Consider the following 22129-nt stretch of genomic DNA (forward strand, 5'->3'; position numbering starts at 1 on the left):
ACCATAGACATATAAACACCTAGACTAGAAAAAAACAACACATACAAAAACCCCTAGACAATACAAAAACTAAACAAACCACCCCCTGACCTAACCAAAATAATAAATAATACAAAGATAACTAACGTCAGGGCGTGACACAGTGAAGATTTCCTGTTGGGATTAAATTGTTACAGCTGTTGATAAGTCATTAGCTGTGTTCACCGTACTATTTGTGACGTGAATTGAGTATATAGTATGCTTATTGGTCATAGTATGATGAAGTTAGTATGCCAAAAGTTCCCGGATGTCGTACTAAATTCAGCAAAATATGACGTATACACGCAGAGGACACTATTTCCATACTTTAGGGCCCATAATGCATTTCTTCAGGAATTGGGCGTGGTTTCACAGTAGGCAAGAAGCCACCGGACTGACGCGGTGCCTGATGTGGTTGGTTGAGACTTCACAACGCAGTGGACCGATCCCCCTCCACTCAGTCAGTCTGCAGCAAATATGGATATTCAGAACATCTGACAAAAGAAAAAAACTGCATCTTCAAATAAAGAAAATCTGTGCTTTACTTTTCTATTGACAATTTCTACTCCAGAATATCCTCTATGTTGTTGTTAGGGGAAGTTATGGGTCCTACAGTAGGTCTATGTTGTTGTTAGATGATGTTTTGGGTCCTACAGTAGGTCTACAGTAGGTCTATGAGCTGACAAGGTAAAAATCTGTCATTCTGCCCCTGAACAGGCAGTTAACCCACTGTTCCTAGGCCGTCATTGAAAATAAGAATTTGTTCTTAACTGACTTGCCTAGTTAAATAAAGGTACAAATTAAATTAAATAAGCTGCTTGTTTAAAAAATACAAATAATATGATTATTGTGGCAAATATGTGAAAACAGTACATTTTATGTTTAGGTTTTCAATATATCACAAACTGTTTCTGCATATTGGTTATTGATTTGGACACGTTAAAGGCTTTGGTTTTTCCATTTATGTTTTGAGGTTGGACTTGAGCACGTATAGCTCGTTAGCACGTATAGCTCGTTAGCACGTACAGCTCGTTAGCACGTATAGCTCGTTAGCACGTATAGCTCGTTAGCACGTAGGACGCACTGATTGGTGTCACCTCGTTAGTCAGTATGTGTTTCACCTGAGCTGGTCCAGGTTCTATTTAAGAGTGCCTGGCCCAGTGCTCCAGTTGTCTTGATAGATGTGGAGAGTCAACACCTTTCCGTTGCTCCACCTTTTTGGTTATTTGCTTCCTGTTTATAAGTTTGAGGTGGTGGGACGGGTGCGCCATCGTCCGTGAGGAGATGGCGCAAAGTACATCTGGACCGTCGGTTCCGGGGATTGGACTGGCCAACACGGTGCGCTTTTCTTGGCGGGGAAAAGAGATGGAGCCTTGGGGGAGAGAAACCTTCGGGAGGAACATCCTAATGGGGCACCTAAAATTGAAGGTTAAAGATGTTCTATGCCTTCGGGGGAACCCAATGGAGAAGGGGTTTGATGTAACCCTATATTTGGAAGAAAAACACAATGAGATTATGAAGACGGTGACGGAAGGGAAAGAAGAAGGTCCCCTGTGTCATTACACGGTGACCAGCCTGGCAAGAAACAACTTCAGGGTGGTCACCGTAACCATGTACAATCCGCACGTGAAGGACGAAGAAGTGAGGGCCTTTCTGGGGAGGTACATGGACAATGTCTCCTCAGCGAGGTACCTCAGGGACTCCCTGGGTTTCTGGAATGGGAAGAGAGGCTTCCAGGCGTTACTCAGGGAGTCCCCGAAGAGTGTGGATGGCTACCTCCATCCTCCGGCAATGTTCTCCCTGGGGGCTGACAGGGGAACCCTATACTATGCACTTCAGCCCCCGTTCTGCAGGCGTTGTATAGCATACCCTGGCCTCGTGCAGTAACAAGAAATGTTGTTTTTGTGGGTCGGAAGAGCACGAGGCCAGGGAGTGTGACGAGCCCAAGGCTTGCCACGGGTGTGGCTCCAGAGAACACCTGTGGTGTGATTGCCCGGATCGTCACAGGTCATACGCGTCTGCAGCTGGGGGGGAGCGGGGGATGGGGGGAGGAAAGAAAGGACGCGTGCGGATTGTACCAGACCATACACAGGGGAAAAGAAGGCAAGAGAAGAGGATGGAAAGAAGGAAGAAATGAGAAGAAAGAGGCGGGAAGAAGGAAAGAGTGGAAAAGAAGAGGAGAAGGAAAAGAAGGCAGAAGAACGTAAAGGAGCGGTGAAGGGGACAGTGGTGCGAGAAGGAGTGGAAGAGGGAACGGGGACAGTGACAGTGACGGAGAAGGAGGGAGGAGTGGAGGTGGGAGGGGAGGGGGTGGGAGGGGGGGAGAGGGAAAAGAAGGAGTGGGGGGACAGCCTGCCAGGCTTCCTCGAGGTCGAAATTAGGGATTTGGTGGAGGAGTTAGCGGGGATGGGACGTTGTGTCTCCCCGCTACCTCCTTCACCAAAGAAGAAAGGGATGAAGAGGGGGAACTTGGCAGGAAGTGAGAGGGAGGGGGGTGTGGAGGGGGAGGGGGGGCTAAGAGAGTGGCGGGGGGGGAGGGGAGGGTAATTTGTCCTCCCGGTTTGCCTCAGCCCATCTCCTGTTTGAGGAGATGGGGTCCCCTACATGCAGCCCCGAGGCAAACAGGGAGGGGGGGATGGTGGGTGGGGAGGGAGGACCCAACACACTGCCTGGGTCATGGGTTGGGATGGAGGACGGGGGGGCGTCAGGAGAGGAGAGGACGTCCCCGCCGGTGGAGATGGACCAGGGGAGCATCGGGTGAGTCTCCTGTTTTTTTTTGGTTTTTGAGGGTTTTATTTGTTGTTAATAATTAAATGAATAGTTCTGTTTATTTTTTTAGTCTAAATCTTAGGGGGTTAAGGAATAATGTTAAAAGGAGGGCGGTTTTTTGTTATTTAGAGGGTGTGGGGTTTGATTTCTGTTTTTTACAGGAGGTTCACCTGAGGGATGGTGGGGATGTGTGTAGATTTAAGAGGGAGTGGGATGAGGGGGAATCTTTTTGGGGCATAGGAGGGGTGCACTCAACAGGAGTAGGGATTTTGTGTGGGCATAGAGAGGTTAAAATAGAGAACACTTTTGTAATAATGCAGGGTAGAGTTTTGGGGATAGATGTTAAGTTTAGAGAAGCTAGATATAGGTTAATTGGGGTGTATGGGCCACTGGTGGCGGCAGACAGGAGGGAGATGGTGGACTGTCTGGCGCCCCTGTGTGTTACAAACAGGCACTTGGTGATAGGAGGAGACTTTAGATTTAGGGGTAGGCGGTGATAGCAGTGCAGGTGCCATCTCTGGGCTAATGGCTTGCCATGGTCTGGTTGATGGTGGACTGCACACTACTCCGCCAATGGTCGGTCCTACATGGCGCAACTCCAGGGGGGTTGCGCGGAGGCTCGACTACATTTTTGTATCCAGGTCTTTGGGTCAGTTGTCTGGGCGGCTGTTGCCTGTTTTCTTCACGGATCACGACGGGGTGTTCCTGCAGGTAGGGTCGCCAGTCTGCCTCTTCGGTAGGGGGTACTGGAAGTTAGATCGGGATATACTGGAGGAGCAGGCTTTCGTTGACGCGTTTTTTTGTTTCTTTCGGAGGCTTGACGGCCTCCGGTCCATGTGCGAGGGGGTGTTAGAGTGGTGGGATTTAGTTAAGGTGAGGATTAGGGCTTTTATAATAGGATATTTTAGAAGGAAAAAAAGGGAGGAAAGGAGGGAGGTGGATCGTATCCAAAGGTTAATTGAACTCGAGTACGAGGCAGGCAACCTCGGCGGGTCGATTGACTGGGAGAGATTCGCAGCCCTAAAGGCGCAGCTCAGGGAGCTGCAGGAGCAGAAGGCTCGAGCTTTCCTGGAGCGTGCGCATAGTGGCTTTCTAGAACATAATGAGACTTGTTCCGCTATGTTCTTTAAGTCGGTTAGGGCCAGGCAGAGTAGGAAGGTAATGCATGGAGTTAGGGAAGAAAATGGTAGTATAGTAAGTAAACCAGAGGAAATGGACATTAGAGATGTGATGGAGGCCCAGATCTCACTAGAAGAGGTTGAGAGCGCTCTTAGGAGGATGGGAAAAGGGAAGGTGCCTGGGATGGATGGGCTGCCGGCTGAGTTTTACCTCAAGTTTTGGGGTATACTTGGACCAGTGGTTCTCGAAGTCTTGAAGGCCATCCTTGAGACGGGGGTCCCGGGGGGATCAATGGCTGTTGGTGTGCTGTCACTTCTTTATAAGAAGGGGGAAGCAACTGACCTTGGCAACTGGCGGCCATTGACCATGCTGTGCGTAGATTACAAGATTCTTGCAAAGGTTTTAGCAGACCGGTTGCGCACAGCCCTTCCCTACGTCGTCCACGAGGATCAGACGTGCGGGGTAGAGGGCCGCTCTATAAGATGGAACCTACAGTTGATCAGGGATTCCATCGCTTGGGTTGAAGATAGAGGGCTGCCTTTAATGGTAGCAGCCCTAGATCAGGCGAAAGCTTTTGATCACGTGAATAGATCTTTTCTATTCAGGGTGTTAGGTAGATTAGGATTTGGAGAGAAGTTTATAGGATGGATCCGTACTTTATATGTCGGAGCGGGGTGTCGAGTTAGTGTAAATAGTCACTTAGGTGACGTTTTTGACCTCTCGTCTGGGGTCAGGCAGGGATGCCCACTCTCGGCTCTCCTCTTCGTTCTGTACATGGAGCCTCTGGGGGCTGCCATTAGGGCAGACACAGGGGTGGAAGGCTTGTTGATCCCTGGAAGTGGTGGGCTGCGTGTTAAGATGATGCAGTACGCCGACGACACTTCCTTGCTGTTGTGCAAGGACTCGTGCCTGACAAGGTCCCTTGCCATCTTTGGGGATTTCACCCGAGCGTCGGGAGCAGTTCTGAACCATGCAAAGTCTTCCGTAAATTTTTTCGGAAGATGGCGCGGTAGAACGGATGTGCCTGGGGGGTTATCTCTCTGTGAAGGGGCCCTGAGGATTCTCGGGGTTCATTTTGAGACCTCCGGCTCAGCGACGCTAAACTGGAACATGCGTATCGCAGTGGTACAGAGGAAGCTAGCAATGTGGAAGGCTAGGTATTTGTCTTTTATGGGCAAAGTCCTGGTCCTAAAGGTGGATGTGTTGCCGTCTCTTTTGTATTTGGCATACATCTACCCATTGCCGGCTTGTCTGAGGAGGCCTCTAGTGAGGCTTGTGTTTCAGTTTATGTGGAGTGGCGGGTGCGAGTGGGTCGCCAGGGCACGCATGATCTGTCCCATCGGGGAGGGAGGTAGGGGGGTACCACATTTCCCCCTCAAGCTGGACTCAATTTTTGTTTCTTCCTTGTTAGTGGAGCTTGCTCAGCCAGTGATACACCCGTCCGGTTACCTCCTGCGGGTGTTCTTCTCGTATCAGGCGAGAAGCGTAATGGTGTGGTCTAACACGGGTCCTCGAGCGGAACAGCTGCCGTGGCACTTTGGTCATGCGGCCAAGTGGCTGCGTGCGCACCCCGAGGTTGAAGTTGCCCGAGTAGGTTTAGACCACAGGCACCTGTACGAGGAGGTCAGGCAGGCAGGGAGTCCTGCGCCCGTAGCGGGCATCTCGTCAGTGGTCTGGGAGGGAGTGCAGGCGCGGGGCCTGGACAACGGGCTCAAGGACCTGAATTGGTTGAGCCTTCATAAGTGTTTGCCGGTACTTTCCATCTTGTACCGGTATAGTTTGGTGCGATCCCCCACCTGTCCAAGATCTGCTTGTGGCAGGGAGGAGACTGTGCGCCATGCCTTCTGGGACTGTGCCTTTGCCGGACTAGTATGGGCTAGGGCACCGGTGATGCTAGGTGTGGTTAGGAGTGATTTTGTTTTGACATGGGCTAGGCTAGAGAGAGGCATAGGGAGAGCAAAGGGAACGGATAGGGACAGGTTTCTGCTCTGGCTTCTCATCAGTCTCTTTAAAAAGGGACTGTGGGAAGCCAGGAAGAATTTAGTCAAGACAGGGAGAGATTGGGGGGTGGAAGGGATAGTGAGAAGGGTGGAAGGTGATTTGAGGGGGAGGATGAAGAGGGAGGAGAGGAAGTGGGGGAAGCATGCGGCACGGGAGAGGTGGAAAGGGGGTTTAGGGCTGGGAGTGTTAGAGTGAGTTTGGTAAGGGGATAGATTAGGGAAGGGGAGATAGGGAAAGGGTTAGGTATTGGTTAGGTATGACGGGGAGGGACGATGCTCCCCTGAGGATTGTTTTTGTTTGATGTTTTTATAAATAGAATTTTATTAAGAATGAATGAGAATTATGATTTTGTAATAGTATGAATGGTATTGATTGTAATAAATTATTTTAACCACAACCTTTTTGGTTGGCTTCCTGTCTTTAAGTTTGATGTTGGTTATTCTTTTGTTTTCCTCTTCTTGGGCAGATTTAGTGGGTCTCATGGTGGGTGTCTTTAAGGTCCCAGTTGTTGTTACTAGTCAATATTCAGTGGACACTCCCATAGTGTATCAGAACCCCACCTAAAACCCCACCTGTTTGGTTGTGGTTGTTGTCAGTGACTTTGTTAGTTCCCTTTTAAGGGACATTTCTGATTTTCCTGCTGGGGAATGTAACAACAAACAATGTGGTAAAACAAGCTGCTATTGGGTTGGATGTTGCATCTAATTCTTACTATTTTAATCGATGGCATTTGTGTGGAAAACATTTGGTTATTTAAAAAACAAATTTTTCCCGTGAAGCCATTGCATTGCATCCATGTCTGAAATGTGCTGTATAAATAAAGCTTGTTTTGAACATATTGTGAAAAAATTAACCCAATGAAAAATGAACAAATATGTGCAAAAGCAACACATATCTTGGTCCATCTTAGTATGAAAAATAGTATCAATTCTTCCACTATGTCAATATAGTGCATGGTATGTATGTTTAGTATCACTTTTTAACCAACCCAGTTCATTTGTTGAAAATGAAAAATGTTGAAATCAACAATACATCAAAGGATTCAACTACTGAAACAAACAAAAGGATCAAACAGATCAATCCCATTGTTCAAGCCTGCTGAAGGAGTGGTAAACACCACCCCCGGCTCTACCAGGGGCTTGAGGTGGTCTCCCACAACTCTGCTTATGTCATGTTTTCTGGCCTTGCTGTTCCATTTGTTTCTGCAACACAGAAACACATTTAGTCAAATTATATAAAACACTCAAAGTAATGGATATGGCATCTACAGCCTCAGTTACACCTAAATGTGACTTCTGTCATCTGATCACTCCAAGCTGAATTAGGTTCAGCTTTACCGGGACGGGCCTTTGACAGTTTGGATGTAGCCAGGCCACTGAATATAAATAAGCAATGTAAAGAGATGGGGTGAATGAGTGGGGGAAAGAACATTTGACACAAATGACCTTCATAATATCAAAGAACAAATGTTCTTGAGGGGAAATTAACTTTCATACAGCCAAAAAGGGTGAGAAATTGCACCAATATCAGTGGACAATTTGCACTAATGTAAATAAACATAGATGATGGAACATATCATGACACACTGTTGTGTCGTCCGCAAACTTGATTGAGTTGGAGGCGTGCGTGGGCACGCAGTCGTGGGTGAACAGGGAGTACAGGAGAGGGCTCAGAACGCACCCTTGTGGGGCCCCAGTGTTGAGGATCAGCGGGGTGGAGATGTTGTTACCTACCCTCACCACCTGGGGGCGGCCCGTCAGGAAGTCCAGTACCCAGTTGCACAGGGCGGGGTCGAGACCCAGGGTCTCGAGCTTGATGACGAGTTTGGAGGGTACTATGGTGTTAAATACTGAGCTGTAGTCGATGAACAGCATTCTCACATAGGTATTCCTCTTGTCCAGATGGGTTAGGACAGTGTGCAGTGTGGTTGAGATTGCATCGTCTGTGGAAGAAAAGAAAAAACTGCATAGTTTCCTAGGAACGCGAAGCGAGGCGGCCATCTCTGTCGGCACCGGAAGTGAGGTAAGATACCAATACCCATGTAGACATAGCTTACTGACAGATCAATGAGGTCAGATCCCAATACCCATGTAAACATAGCTTACTGACAGATCAATGAGGTTAGATCCCATGTAAACATAGCTTACTGACAGATCAATAAGGTCAGATCCCAATACCCATGTAAAGATAGCTTACTGACAGATCAATGAGGTCAGATCCCAATACCTATGTAAACATAGCTTACTGACAGATCAATGAGGTCAGATCCCAATACCTATGTAAACATAGCTTACTGACAAATCAATGAGGCCAGATCCCAATACCCATGTATTGCGAACAGGTCGTTTGTAGCGGTAGTCGTTTCGATGGTGACGTACTTTACAATTATTTCGACCGTGGTGGTTATTGGAGTCGTGGTTTCCTGGAAGAAACCGTTGTTGTGCATCATCTTTCAATGCTCCAATACCTGATAATGATCAGACCTGTATAGGCTATTTGGGAATTAAACTTTAATCAACCTGAAAGGGTTGCTTCATAGTAGAAATATCTGTTGGGTTGGTAGCATGTGGAAAGATCCACCTCATTGGTTAATATTCCCTGTAGTAGAAACATCTGTTGGGTTGGTATCATGTGGAAAGACCCATCTCATTGGTTAATATTCCCTGTAGTAGAAGCATCTGTTGGGTTGGTAGAATGTAGAAGTAGGTTTTAAATTCATACTTATTACAAATCTGCAGTTGTCTTAATATTATATTATAACTTAATGAAATAAATGTCAAAATTGACTTTTTGTCTGGAAGTAAAATGAACATTTATCTGCGTTTCCCCCTCCAGTCAGCAGATGGCGATGTGCGTCTTTCAGACGTATAATCTAGTGGACGCTTCTTCAACAACATCTAGTCAGCCACCTCTTTAGCATCCTAGCCGAAATATTCAAGCTGTTCAGACTGCTTCGGTGTATATTTGCCTCTGTATTTTAAGCATAATTCTATCATATAACTAGTTTCCCCATTTAATGTCATATTTCCGTTTAGTCAGGTAACGGTAGCTGGCTTGATAAATTAGCCTATCACTTGGCTAGTCGCTAACTAGCTAGGTTAGCTGGCTAACATCCCCGAACATGAGTTCACTAAGCTACTCTCCTCCTGTTAAAGAAGAGGAGGTCTGCTGGACAGAGAAAGAAGCTCTGGGGCTGAACATTGTCGTGAAAGAGGATAAGGAAGAGGAGGATGTCACAGTAAAACAAGAAGTTGAGGGTGAGGCTGTTACAGAGAAAGAAGAAGAGAAAGATTATGTTTTTTGGAGTGAAGAAAGGAGAGATCACTGTCATATTGAAGGAGGGTGAAGAAGAGGAGGAGGAGGAGACAGAAGATCTGATCACCAGTGAGTACTGTCTTGAAAAGGGGAGTTGTTGAACTGATGCGTGGTTTTAAAACAGCATTCTACTGATGTTCTGAGCTTAAATGCCGTTTTTAATGTAGGAATTGATGAAGCTACACTGTAAGATGTGAATACCATCAACAAGCTGGCCAACAACAGCAACTTTAACAATGGATTTGCACGCAAAATGACAACTTAAATGTCTCACAGAATGGACTTGCCCTCATTAACACTGGAATTCCATTGTACTACACTGGACTGCAGTCGCAAAACACAGTCAGGCCATTCAGTTTCTTCCTGAATTTGCGTACGCAAATAGACTTGACGGAATCACGTTTTTTCAGGTATGGAAACTGAGTTGGATTTACGCTCAAGCACAGATAGTCGAGACATGGCTACAAATTATTCCAAGAACCGTTTGACGCACACTTATTCAATCTTCCATTTTACAAAATCGTTTAGTTTTCGCGTTATCAAAAATGATTTTAATATCATTGCTAGAATGAGGCTGCAGTAGTCTAACAGGGTGCTGTTTAGCAAATGTTGAATTGTTAAAGCAAGTTGTGTTTACAGTCATGACATACACTATACAAAAGTATGTGGACAGCCCTTCAAATGAGTGGATTCGGCTATTTCAGCCACACCTGTTGTTGACAGGTGTATAAAATCGAGCCCACAGCCATGCATTCTCCATAGACAAACATTGGCAGTAGAATGGCCTTACTGAAGCCCTCAGTGACTGTCAACGTGGCACCGTCATAGGATGCCACCATTCCAATAAGTCAGTTTGTTGAATTTCTGCCTTGCTAGAGCTTCCCCAATCAACTGTAAGTGCTGTTATTGTGAAGTGGTAACATATAGGAGCAACAACCGCTTAGTGGTGGGCCACACAAACTCATAGAATGGGACCGCCAAGTGCTGAAGCGTGTAAAAATTCTCTCTCCTTGGTTGCAACACTCACTACCAAGTTCAAAACTGCCTCTGGAAGCAACGCCATCACAATAACTGTTTGTCAGGATCTAAATGAAATGGGTTACCATGGCAGCCACATACAAGCCTAAGATCACCATGTGCAATGCCAACCGTGGGCTGGAGTGGTGTAAACGCTACAGCATACAATGACATTCTAGATGATTCTGTGCTTCCAACTTTGTGGCAACAATTTGGGGAAGACCCTTTCCTGTTTCAGCATGACAATGCCCCTGGACCTAGGTCCATACAGAAGTGGTTTGTCGAGATTGGTGTAGAAGAACTTGACTGGCCTGCACAGAGCTGACCTCCACCCCATCGAACACCTTTGGGATGGATTGGTACGCCAACTGCGAGCCAGGCCTAATTGCCCAACATCAGAGCCTGACCTCACTAATGCTCTTGTGGTTGAATGGAAGCACAGTAATGTTCCAACATCTAGTGGAAAGCCTTCCCAGAAGAGTGGAGGCTATTATAGCAGCGAAGGGGGGACCAACTCCCTTTTAATGCCCATGATTTTGGAATATGATTTTCGACGAGCAGGTGTCCACATATTTTTGGTAATGTAGTGTATCTACTGTAGTCCAAAGTTACTTTAGAATTCTGTCACCGAAATAAATGTATTTCCTGTTACCAAGTAATTTACAGTTTCTATGCCTTTTAGTTTTCCTTGTGGACCAATGTATGGTTGAATTGTGAAAAGCTCTCCATGGATTGTTCCAGAAGGTTGTGTTTTTAGAGATTCATATTGATTCCTGTAGAATATGTTCCATTTTCTTCCACATTGTTCTAGTGTTCTTCCATATTGTTCTATTGTTCTACTTTAAGTATGAAGTTGTTAATGCTCTCTATTTTTTATCCTTTAAAAGTAGAAATGTACAATTATTCTGTGGATGAGCAAGCCCATCTTCAATATGTACCCATTGTTCCCCTTTAGTGCATTTAACTATACAGTACCAGTCAACAGTTTGGACACAACTACTCATTCAAGGGTTTTTCTTTATTTTTACTATTTTCTAAATTGTAGAATAATAGTGAAGACATCAAAACTATGACATAACACATATGGAATCATGTAGTAATCAAAAAAGTGTTAAACAAATCAAAATATATTTTAGGTTCTTCAAAGTAGCCACCCTTTGCCTTGATGACAGCTTTGCACACTCTTGGCATTCTCTCAACCAGCTTCACCTGGAATGCTTTTCCAACAGTCTTGAAGGACTTTCCCACATATGCTTAGCGTGTGTTAGCTGGTTTTCCTTCGCTCTGTGGTCCAACTAATCCCAAACCATCTCAATTGGGTTGTGGTCAGGTGGTTGTGGAGGCCAGGTCATCTGATGCAGCACTCCATCACTCTCCTTCTTGGTTAAAAAGCCCTTACACAGCCTGGAGGTGTGTTGGGTTATTGTCCTGTTGATAGTCCCACTAACTGCTAAACCAAATGGGATGGCGTATAGCTGCAGAATGCTGTGGTAGCCATGCTAGTTAAGTGTGCCTCGAATTCGAAATAAATCACGGACAGTGTCATTAGCAAAGTACAGTCATACCACCTCCATGCTTCACGGTGGGAACCGCACATACGGAGATCATCCGTTCACCTACTCTGCGTCTCACAATGACACAGCGGTTAGAACCAAAAATCTAAAATTTGGCCTCATCAGGCTAAACGACAGATTTCCACAGGTCTAAAAAAAATTCCACCATGTCCATTTCTTGGGTTTCTTGTGTGTTTGCCCAAGAAAGTATCTTCTTCTTATTGATGTCCTTTAGTAGTGGTTTCTTTGCAGCAATTAGACCACGAAAGCCTGATTCACGCAGTCTCCTCTGAACGGTTGATGTTGAGATGTGTCTGATACTTGAACTCTGAAGCATATATTTGGGATGCAATCTGAGGTGCAGTTAACTCTAATGAACTTATCTTCTGCAGCAGAGGTAACTCTGGGTCTTCCTTTCCTGTGGTAGTCCTCATGAGGGCCAGTTTCATCATAGCGCTTGATGGTTTTTGCAACTGCACTTGAAGACACTTTCAAAGTTCTTGACATTTTCCGGATTGACTGACCTTCATGTCTTAAAGTAATGATGGACTGTCGTTTCTCTTGGCTTATTTGAGCTGTTTGGGCCATAATATGGACTTGGTCTTTTAACATTTATGTCTGTCTTCTGTATACCAACCCTACCTTGTCACAAAACAACTGATTGGCTCAAACGCATTAAGAAATAAAGAAATTCCACTAATGAAATTTTAACAAGGCCCACCTGTTAATTGAAATGCATTCCAGGTGACTACCTCATGATGCTGGTTGAGAGAATGCCAAGAGTGTGCAAAGCTGTCAAGGCAAAGGGTGGCTATTTTGAAAAATCTCAAATATATTTGTATTTGTTTAACACTTTTTTTGGTCACTATGTGATTCCATATGTGTTGTTTCAGAGTTTTGATGTCTTCACTATTATTCTACTATGTAGAAAATAGTAAAATAAAGAAAAATCCTTGAATGAGTAGGTGTTCTAAAACTTTTAGTGTGTATTAAAGGAGATCTAGGCTGTATGTCATTTATTAGGTCTGCTATCATGTTATATATATTAAGGTCTGGAAATGTTATATTTTTTCTTCCCAGTATGAGAGAAGTTGCGGGATTTATTGAACAAACTGTTTTCTATAAAGTTAGAGAGAATTAAGAGGAATCTCAACGTAATTTATAATGTCGTACAAAGCCTAAGGTTTTCCATCAAACTAATTATCATTGCGTGATTAATGTGATGTAGTAAAGTAATTGAAATACGTTGCATAAGTAAAATAATCTACTTTTATTAAACGGCGCAAGATCTGTGTCCTAGTGTAATAAATGTCAATATTATTCTTTGATTGCTAATCTATTCATTTGGCATATGAGAATCATAGCTGGAGTAACGCTTGTACTTTTAAACCAGGACTATTATTTTTCTGGGAATTGCCGATAGTAACGTGTCTTGATTTTATTTGTAAAGGGGGTTTATTTGCGGAGAATATTAGTCATTTACATAGCTTTAGTGATATAGTGGTAAGCATAGCTGCCTTCCAAGCTGGAGTCCCGGGTTCCGTTCCCAGCCAATGCGATCTGAGTTTTTGATTGTAATTAAGCTATTTGTATGTTTTGCCTGGAAAGTTATGGTCGCTAGTTTGTATAAGATATAAATTGAACTTTTAATAGATTGTTTAGGTTAAATTGATAGACTAATTCAACTTAAAATAATAATAAAGCGAATTTTGATGCAAGACGATGTCTGTTCACTAAATTATCTGCTGGAATAATGTATTGAGAATTGAGTCATATTTAAATTACTGTATCAATAGAGAAGACAGTTACCTGAGTTAAAGAAATTCTGAATAATAGCAGAGAGATAATGGCGATAGAAAGTGATTACTGAAATGTTTTTCATTCTTATAGATTGACTGACATGTTATAATTTTGGCGCTACGTGTGTTATTTTTAAAGAAATAGGATACATTTCATAAGTGTGAAGAGCAAAGAGAAGAGGAAGTTATAAAGTTTGGTTTTAAATCTTACATAGAGGTAAGGAAAAACGTTGAAATGAGAGGGGTTATACACTGCTCAAAAAAATAAAGGGAACACTTAAACAACACAATGTAATTCCAAGTCAATCACACTTCTGTGAAATCAAACTGTCCACTTAGGAAGCAACACTGATTGACAATACATTTCACATGCTGTTGTGCAAATGGAATAGACAACAGGTGGAAATTATAGGCAATTAGCAAGACACCCCCAATAAAGGAGTGGTTCTGCAGGGGTAAACACAGACCACTTCTCAGTTCCTATGCTTCCTGGCTGATGTTTTGATCACTTTTGAATGCTGGCAGTGCTTTCACTCTAGTGGTAGCATGAGATGGAGTCTACAACCCATACAAGTGGCTCAGGTAGTGCAGCTCATCCAGGATGGCAAGAAGGTTTGCTGTGTCTGTCAGCGTAGTGTCCAGAGCATGGAGGCGCTACCAGGAGACAGGCCAGTACATCAGGAGACGTGGAGGAGGCCGTAGGAAGGCAACAACCCAGCAGCAGGACCGCTACCTCCGCCTTTGTGCAAGGAGGAGCAGGAGGAGCACTGCCAGAGCCCTGCAAAATGACCTCCAGCAGGCCACAAATGTGCATATGTCTGCTCAAACGGTCAGAAACAGACTCCATGAGGGTGGTATGAGGGCCCGACGTCCACAGGTGGGGGTTGTGCTTACAGCCCAACACCGTGCAGGACGTTTGGCATTTGCCAGAGAACACCAAGATTGGCAAATTCGCCACTGGCGCCCTGTGCTCTTCACAGATGAAAGCAGGTTCACACTGAGCACACGTGACAGAGTCTGGAGACGCCGTGGAGAACGTTCTGCTGCCTGCAACATCCTCCAGCATGACCGGTTTGGCGGTGGGTCAGTCATGGTGTGGGGTGGCATTTCTTTGGGGGGCGCACATCCCTCCATGTGCTCGCCAGAGGTAGCCTGACTGCCATTTGGTACCGCGATGAGATCCTCAGACCTCTTGTGAGATCATATGCTGGTGCGGTTGGCCCTGGGTTCCTCCTAATGCAAGACAATGTTAGAACTCATGTGGCTGGAGTGTGTCAGCAGTTCCTACAAGAGGAAGGCATTGATGCTATGGACTGGCCCGCCCGTTCCCCAGACCTGAATCCAATTGAGCACATCTGGAACATCATGTCTCGCTCCATCCACCAATGCATAACAGACCTATTATTTTTATCCCCGGATTCCCACCGCAAATGGAACATTTGCTAACTAGCTAACAACTAGCTAACTAGCTAACCGCAACCCCGGATGACTACTCCTGGCTAACGTTTCCATCCACTTAGCTTGAAGCTAGCCCGGCCAGAGCTCCTGTGCTACCACCGAAGCTTACTCCTGGGCTACAATATCCGGACCCACGACCGGTCTATCGATGTCACCGCATGAAGAGGCATAAACAGACTTAACCCCATCGCGACGTCCCCCAAAGGCTAACTTTCTAGCCCTTGCTATCTGCTTGCTTGCTAATTTGGCCTGCTAACTGCTAGCTTGTTTAGCCCCGGTCTGCTAACTGCTAGCTTGTTTAGCCCCGGCCTACTAACTTAGCTTGTTAGCACAGGCCTGCTAACTGTCTGAATCGCCGCGTCCCCAGCCAGCCCAACCACTCACTGGACCCATATTTACTTTCAATCTCTTTTCAATGTTTAATTCGATTATACCTTCCGGTAACCTGCCTCACCCAATGTGATACGGAATCGCTATTATTTTTAATTTTTAGAACACATTCAAGAACCTCCAGAAGCTAACCAGCTAACTAGCTACAAGCTATTTAGTCATTGTTAGCCACTGCTAGCGGCTTTTACCTTCTGCACAGCCAGCCAGTTTTTTTTAGCCTGGATAACACTCGCCAGTCGAGCTTCGCTGTCCCATCCACTGCTGCCCCCTGGACACTGTGATCACTTGGCTACATAGCTGATGCCTGCTGGACTGTCCATTAATCACGGTACTCCATTCTGTTTGCTTATGTTTTATCTAGCCTTTAGCCGCACCCTCATACTACTCCTCCTCTGTTCCGTGGGTGATGTGGAGGTAAACCCAGGCCCTGCATGTCCCCAGGCACCCTCATTTGTTGACTTCTGTGATCGAAAAAGCCTTGGTTTCATGCATGTCAACATCAGCAGCCTCCTCCCTAAGTTTGTTTTACTCACTGCTTTAGCACACTCTGCTAACCCTGATGTCCTTGCCGTGTCTAAATCCTGGCTCAGGAAGGCCACCAAAAATTCGGAGATTTCCATACCCAACTGTAACATTTTCCGTCAAGATAGAACTGCCAAAGGGGGAGGAGTTGCAGTCTACTGCAGAGAGAGCCTGCAAAGTAATGTCATACTTTCCAGGTCCATACCCAAACAGTTCGAACTACTAAAAATAAGTCTCTCACTGTTGCTGCCTGCTTACCGACCCCCCTCAGCTCCCAGCTGTGCCCTGGACACCATTTGTGAATTGATCGCCCCCCATCTAGCTTCAGAGTTTGTTCTGTTAGGTGACCTAAACTGGGATATGCTTAACACCCGGCAGTCCTACAATCTAAGCTAGATGCCCTCAATCTCACACAAATCATCAAGGAACCCACCAGGTACAACCCTAAATCTGTAAACAAGGGCACCCTTATAGACGTCATCCTGACCAACTGGCCCTCCAAATACACCACCGCTGTCTTCAACCAGGATCTCAGCGATCACTGCCTCATTGCCTGTATCCGCTACCGATCCGCAGTCAAACGACCACCCCTCATCACTGTAAAAAGCTCCCTAAAACACTTCTTCTGAGTAAGCCTTTCTAATCGACCTGGCCCGGGTATCCTGGAAGAATATTGACCTCATCCCGTCAGTTGAGGATGCCTGGTCATTCTTTAAAAGTAACTTGCTCACCATTTTAGATAAGCATGCTCCGTTCAAAAAATGCCGAACTAAGAACAGATATAGCCCTTGGTTCACTCCAGACCTGACTGCCCTCGACCAGCACAAAAACATCCTGTAGCGGACTGCAATAGCATCGAATAGTCCCCGCGATATGCAACTGTTCAGGGAAGTCAGGAACCAATACACGCACGTGTTTCTGTCAATTATTATGTAGCAAATTTTGAAAAACGTTTGGCGTTATAGTTGAAGTATTTTTCGGTCGATTTCTCAGCCAAGCAGGATGAACAAACGGGAGCTATTTCGCCTACAAAAATTATATTTTTGGAAAAAAGGAACATTTGCTATCTAACTGGGAGTCTCCTGAGTGAAAGCATCTGAAGTTCTTCAAAAGGTAAATTATTTAATTTGGTTGCTTATTTTCGTGAAAATGTTGCCTACTGCCAGCAGAGCCTAGCATAGCATTATGCCATGATAATCTTACACAAATGCTTGTCTAGCGTTGGCTGTAACGCATATTTTGAAAATCTGAGATGACAGTGTTGTTAACAAAAGGCTAAGCTTGTGTTTGAATATATTTATTTCATTTCATTTACGATTTTCATGAATAGGAAAAGTTGTGTTATGGTAATGCGCTTGAGGCTATGATTACGCTCCCGGATACGGGATTGCCAGTCGCAAGAAGTTTAACAGTATTGACATTTGGGGAATGAAAACTTTGTCGATATGAGTGGAAAAAAGTTTGTTTTGATTTTTACGCTGATGAGACAGCGCCAACTTTTGAAAGATTTTAGATTTGTTAAAAATCAGGATAGTTTTTACTACGTTTTTATTAAATTATTAGATTGCTGATTAAAGTGGTTTGTTTATTTGTATGCTGTTCATTGTTGATTTTAGGTGTTGATTTTACTTAATTAAACATTGTATTATTTGATGCGTTTGAGTAGGATTCTTTCTTCCGGGATGGATGGAAGTTATCTAAATATGTAAGTTGAAGGAGCCATGGGAGAACACGTCTACATTTTTATTAAATGCCTGGGATTAAATACTGATTTCTTACGCTGAGAAATGTACTACATTTGCAACAGAGGAAAAAGTATTACATTTAGATAGTAAGGATAATTGTATCTAAGGATAACATGTTCAATTAAGCATACATATACATTGATGTTGATTAAAACGTATGACTAATGATTTGAGGTACAGTGGAATTATCATTAGGTTTGGTTTATAGTTCACTTTTGAGTTTCTGAATCGATGTAGTGTAATGAATACTAACAAAGTGTTTTGTGTTTTTTCTGCGAAAATGGGTGTTTCATTGTCTCTCTTTGGAATGTTTCCTGGGACTATAATCTTGGGGAGAGTGAGTGAGATTGAGGCCATAAACGTTTTGCAAATACACACACATAAAACATTTTTTATGACTATTTGTTGGTGTTTTTAAAATACCATGTTTGATTTGAGTTTTCCATTTGTTTTAGTGCAAAGGTATCTTAAAGGGGCACGCACGCACATGGGATTTTTTTTAATGAGTTTTTATTTTCTGAGTTTTAATTACACACGTTAATTCTTTTGATAAAGGAATGTTCTGGGAACCTGGGATTCAACATGTAGGAACTATTTGACTATTGTTTATAATTTGTCTAATATGGTAAAAGAAACACTTCTTTGAAGGATTTTGTATGACCTATGACCTCTGATGACCTTCTATTGTGGCTTGATCACCCGCATTGAAAAGGATAATGAATTTATGGTCATTTGTAATACTGCTTTCAAGATAATTTGTGTAATTGGTAAATATGTTTGATTTTATAGTTCTTAGCCATATTTGTAATTTGGACCACTGCCGAGAGGGCAGAAGGAGAGGGCATTGCTTTTAACTAAGGGTATGCTGCTTTAAGTCTATTTTCCTATGACCACATGGGTTAAATAATTTTTCTTTGTGGGGTTTTTTCAGTTTAGTGATTTTAATTTGATTAGGTTATTAGATTTTTTTTTTTCCAGTAGTAGTTTTTTTTTATTTATTTTTTTACATTACTCTCATACAGAGAGATATGTGTAAAAAATGGGGAGGATTCAGTTTGAGGATTTGAATTGAAGTTATACACCTTGAATGATATGTGAAGGAGTGTATTGTATTGTTGAGTGTATTGTATTGTTGTGTTTGTTTTTGTTCTACTCCGGAGGGGATATAGGTCTAACTTCTTGATCCTTGGCTCTACGATGGAGTTGACAATGAGATGGGAAGTATAAGCCAATTTGAAAGAATAATTTCAATAGAATGTGTTGATATTTTCAACTGTGCCAATAAAATAGTTTCATACTTTTGTGGTATCAGGTTGATTGTAGAGGTCTACACCATGTACATTTTAGTAATTTAGGTTAAGAATGCATTGAGATACTGATCTGTATTATAATCATGATTAAAAAAGTTAATAGTAGAATTAAAGGGTAATTATACTGAATGTAAATTCAGCTAATATTGATGTGTGTTAAAGTGAGGTTTTTACTTTGAGTGATAAGACCAATTTGAATTTAACCTTACCTAACAATAACATACATCTACTGTAGGACCCATAATATCACCAAACAACATAGGACCAATAACTACAGTGCCTTGCGAAAGTATTCGGCCCCCTTGAACTTTGCGACCTTTTGCCACATTTCAGGCTTCAAACAATAAAGATATAAAACTGTATTTTTTTGTGAAGAATCAACAACAAGTGGGACACAATCATGAAGTGGAACGACATTTATTGGATATTTCAAACTTTTTTAACAAATCAAAAACTGAAAAATTGGGCGTGCAAAATTATTCAGCCCCTTTACTTTCAGTGCAGCAAACTCTCTCCAGAAGTTCAGTGAGGATCTCTGAATGATCCAATGTTGACCTAAATGACTAATGATGATAAATACAATCCACCTGTGTGTAATCAAGTCTCCGTATAAATGCACCTGCACTGTGATAGGGTCAGAGGTCCGTTAAAAGCACAGAGAGCATCATGAAGAACAAGGAACACACCAGGCAGGTCCGAGATACTGTTGTGAAGAAGTTAAGCCGGATTTGGATACAAAAAGATTTCCCAAGCTTTAAACATCCCAAGGAGCACTGTGCAAGCGATACTATTGAAATGGAAGGAGTATCAGACCACTGCAAATCTACCAAGACCTGGCCGTCCCTCTAAACTTTCAGCTCATACAAGGAGAAGACTGATCAGAGATGCAGCCAAGAGGCCCATGATCACTCTGGATGAACTGCAGAGATCTACAGCTGAGGTGGGAGACTCTGTCCATAGGACAACAATCAGTCGTATATTGCAAAAATCTGGCCTTTATGGAAGAGTGGCAAGAAGAAAGCCATTTCTTAAAGATATCCATAAAAAGTGTCGTTTAAAGTTTGCCACAAGCCACCTGGGAGACACACCAAACATGTGGAAGAAGGTGCTCTGGTCAGATGAAACCAAAATTGAACTTTTTGGCAAAAATGCAAAACGTTATGTTTGGCGTAAAAGCAACACAGCTCATCACCCTGAACACACCATCCCCACTGTCAAACATGGTGGTGGCAGCATCATGGTTTGGGCCTGCTTTTCTTCAGCAGGGACAGGGAAGATGGTTAAAATTGATGGGAAGATGGATGGAGCCAAATAAAGGACCATTCTGGAAGAAAACCTGATGGAGTCTGCAAAAGACCTGAGACTGGGACGGAGATTTGTCTTCCAACAAGACAATGATTCAAAACATAAAGCAAAATCTACAATGGAATGGTTCAAAAATAAACATATCCAGGTGTTAGAATGGCCAAGTCAAAGTCCAGACCTGAATCCAATCGAGAATCTGTGGAAAGAACTGAAAACTGCTGTTCACAAATGCTCTCCATCCAACCTCACTGAGCTCGAGGAGGAATGGGAAGGAGGAGGAGGAATGGGAAAAAATGTCAGTCTCTCGATGTGCAAAACTGATAGAGACTTACAGCTGTAATCGCAGCAAAAGGTGGCGCTGCAAAGTATTAACTTAAGGGGGCTGAATAATTTTGCATGCCTAATTTTTCAGTTTTTGGTTAAAAAAAAAAGAAATTGAAATATCCAATAAATGTCGTTCCCCTTCATGATTGTGTCCCACTTGTTGTTGATTCTTCACAAAAAAAACAGTTTTATATCTTTATGTTTGAAGCCTGAAATGTGGCAAAAGGTCGCAAAGTTCAAGGGGGCCGAATACTTTTGCAAGGCACTGTATACCTAACATAGTCTACTGTAGGACCCATAACTTCATCTAACAACAACAAAGACCTACTGTCCCATAACTTCACCTAACAACAACATAGACCTACTGTAGTAACCATAACAACACCAAACAAAATAGATCTACTGTAGGCCCCTTAACTTCAACTAACAACAACATAGAAATACTTTAGGACCCATAACTTCACTTAACAATAACATAGACCTACAGTAGAACCCATAACATCACCTAACAACGTAGACCTACTGTAGGCCCCATAACTTCACCAAACAACATAGGACCAATAACTTTACCTAACATAGAACTACTGTAGGACCCATAACTTCACCAAACAATAAAGAAGACCAAGTAAGGGACCCAGAAATTCACCTAACAAGAACATAGACCTACTGTAGGACCCATTACTTCACCAAACAACACCATAAACCTGCTGTAGGACCCATAACTTCACACAAAAACAACATAGACTTACTGTAGGACGCATAACTTCACCTAACAATAACACACACCTACTGTAGGACCCATAATATCACCAAACAACAACATAAACCTACCTAGTAAGCGACTCACAACTTCAGCTAACAATAACATAAACCTACTGTAGGACCCAAACCTTCACCTAACAACAACATAGACCTACTGTACTTACCCATAACTTCACCTAACAACAGGACCCATAACTTCACCTAACAACAATATACACCTACTGTAGGACCCATAACTTCACCAAACAACACCATAAATCTACTGTTGGACCCATAAATTCACCTAACAACAACATCGACCTACTGTAGGACCCATAACTTCACCAACAACAATATAGACCTACTGTAGACCTACTGTAGGACCCATAAGTTCAACTTTATTTGACTCTTTGCAAACTGGAAACCATACATCCTGAGGCTGTATTCATTGTAGCTGGAGAAGGCTAATCTGAAAACAAGACTCCCTAAATTGTATCAGCATATCGACTGCGCAACCAGGGCGGGAAAAACCTTGGATCATTGTTACTCTAACTTCCGCGACACATATAAGGCCCTGCCCCGCCCTCCTCTCGGAAAAGCTGACCACGACTCAATTTTGCTGATCCCTGCCTACAAACAGAAGCTAAAACAAGAAGCTCCCACGCTGAGGTCTGTCCAACGCTGGTCCGACCAAGCTGATTCTACACTCCAAGACTGCTTCCATCACGTGGACTGGGATATGT

This window comes from Oncorhynchus kisutch, linkage group LG5 (assembly GCF_002021735.2).
Source record: "Oncorhynchus kisutch isolate 150728-3 linkage group LG5, Okis_V2, whole genome shotgun sequence".
Lineage (NCBI taxonomy): Eukaryota > Metazoa > Chordata > Actinopteri > Salmoniformes > Salmonidae > Oncorhynchus > Oncorhynchus kisutch.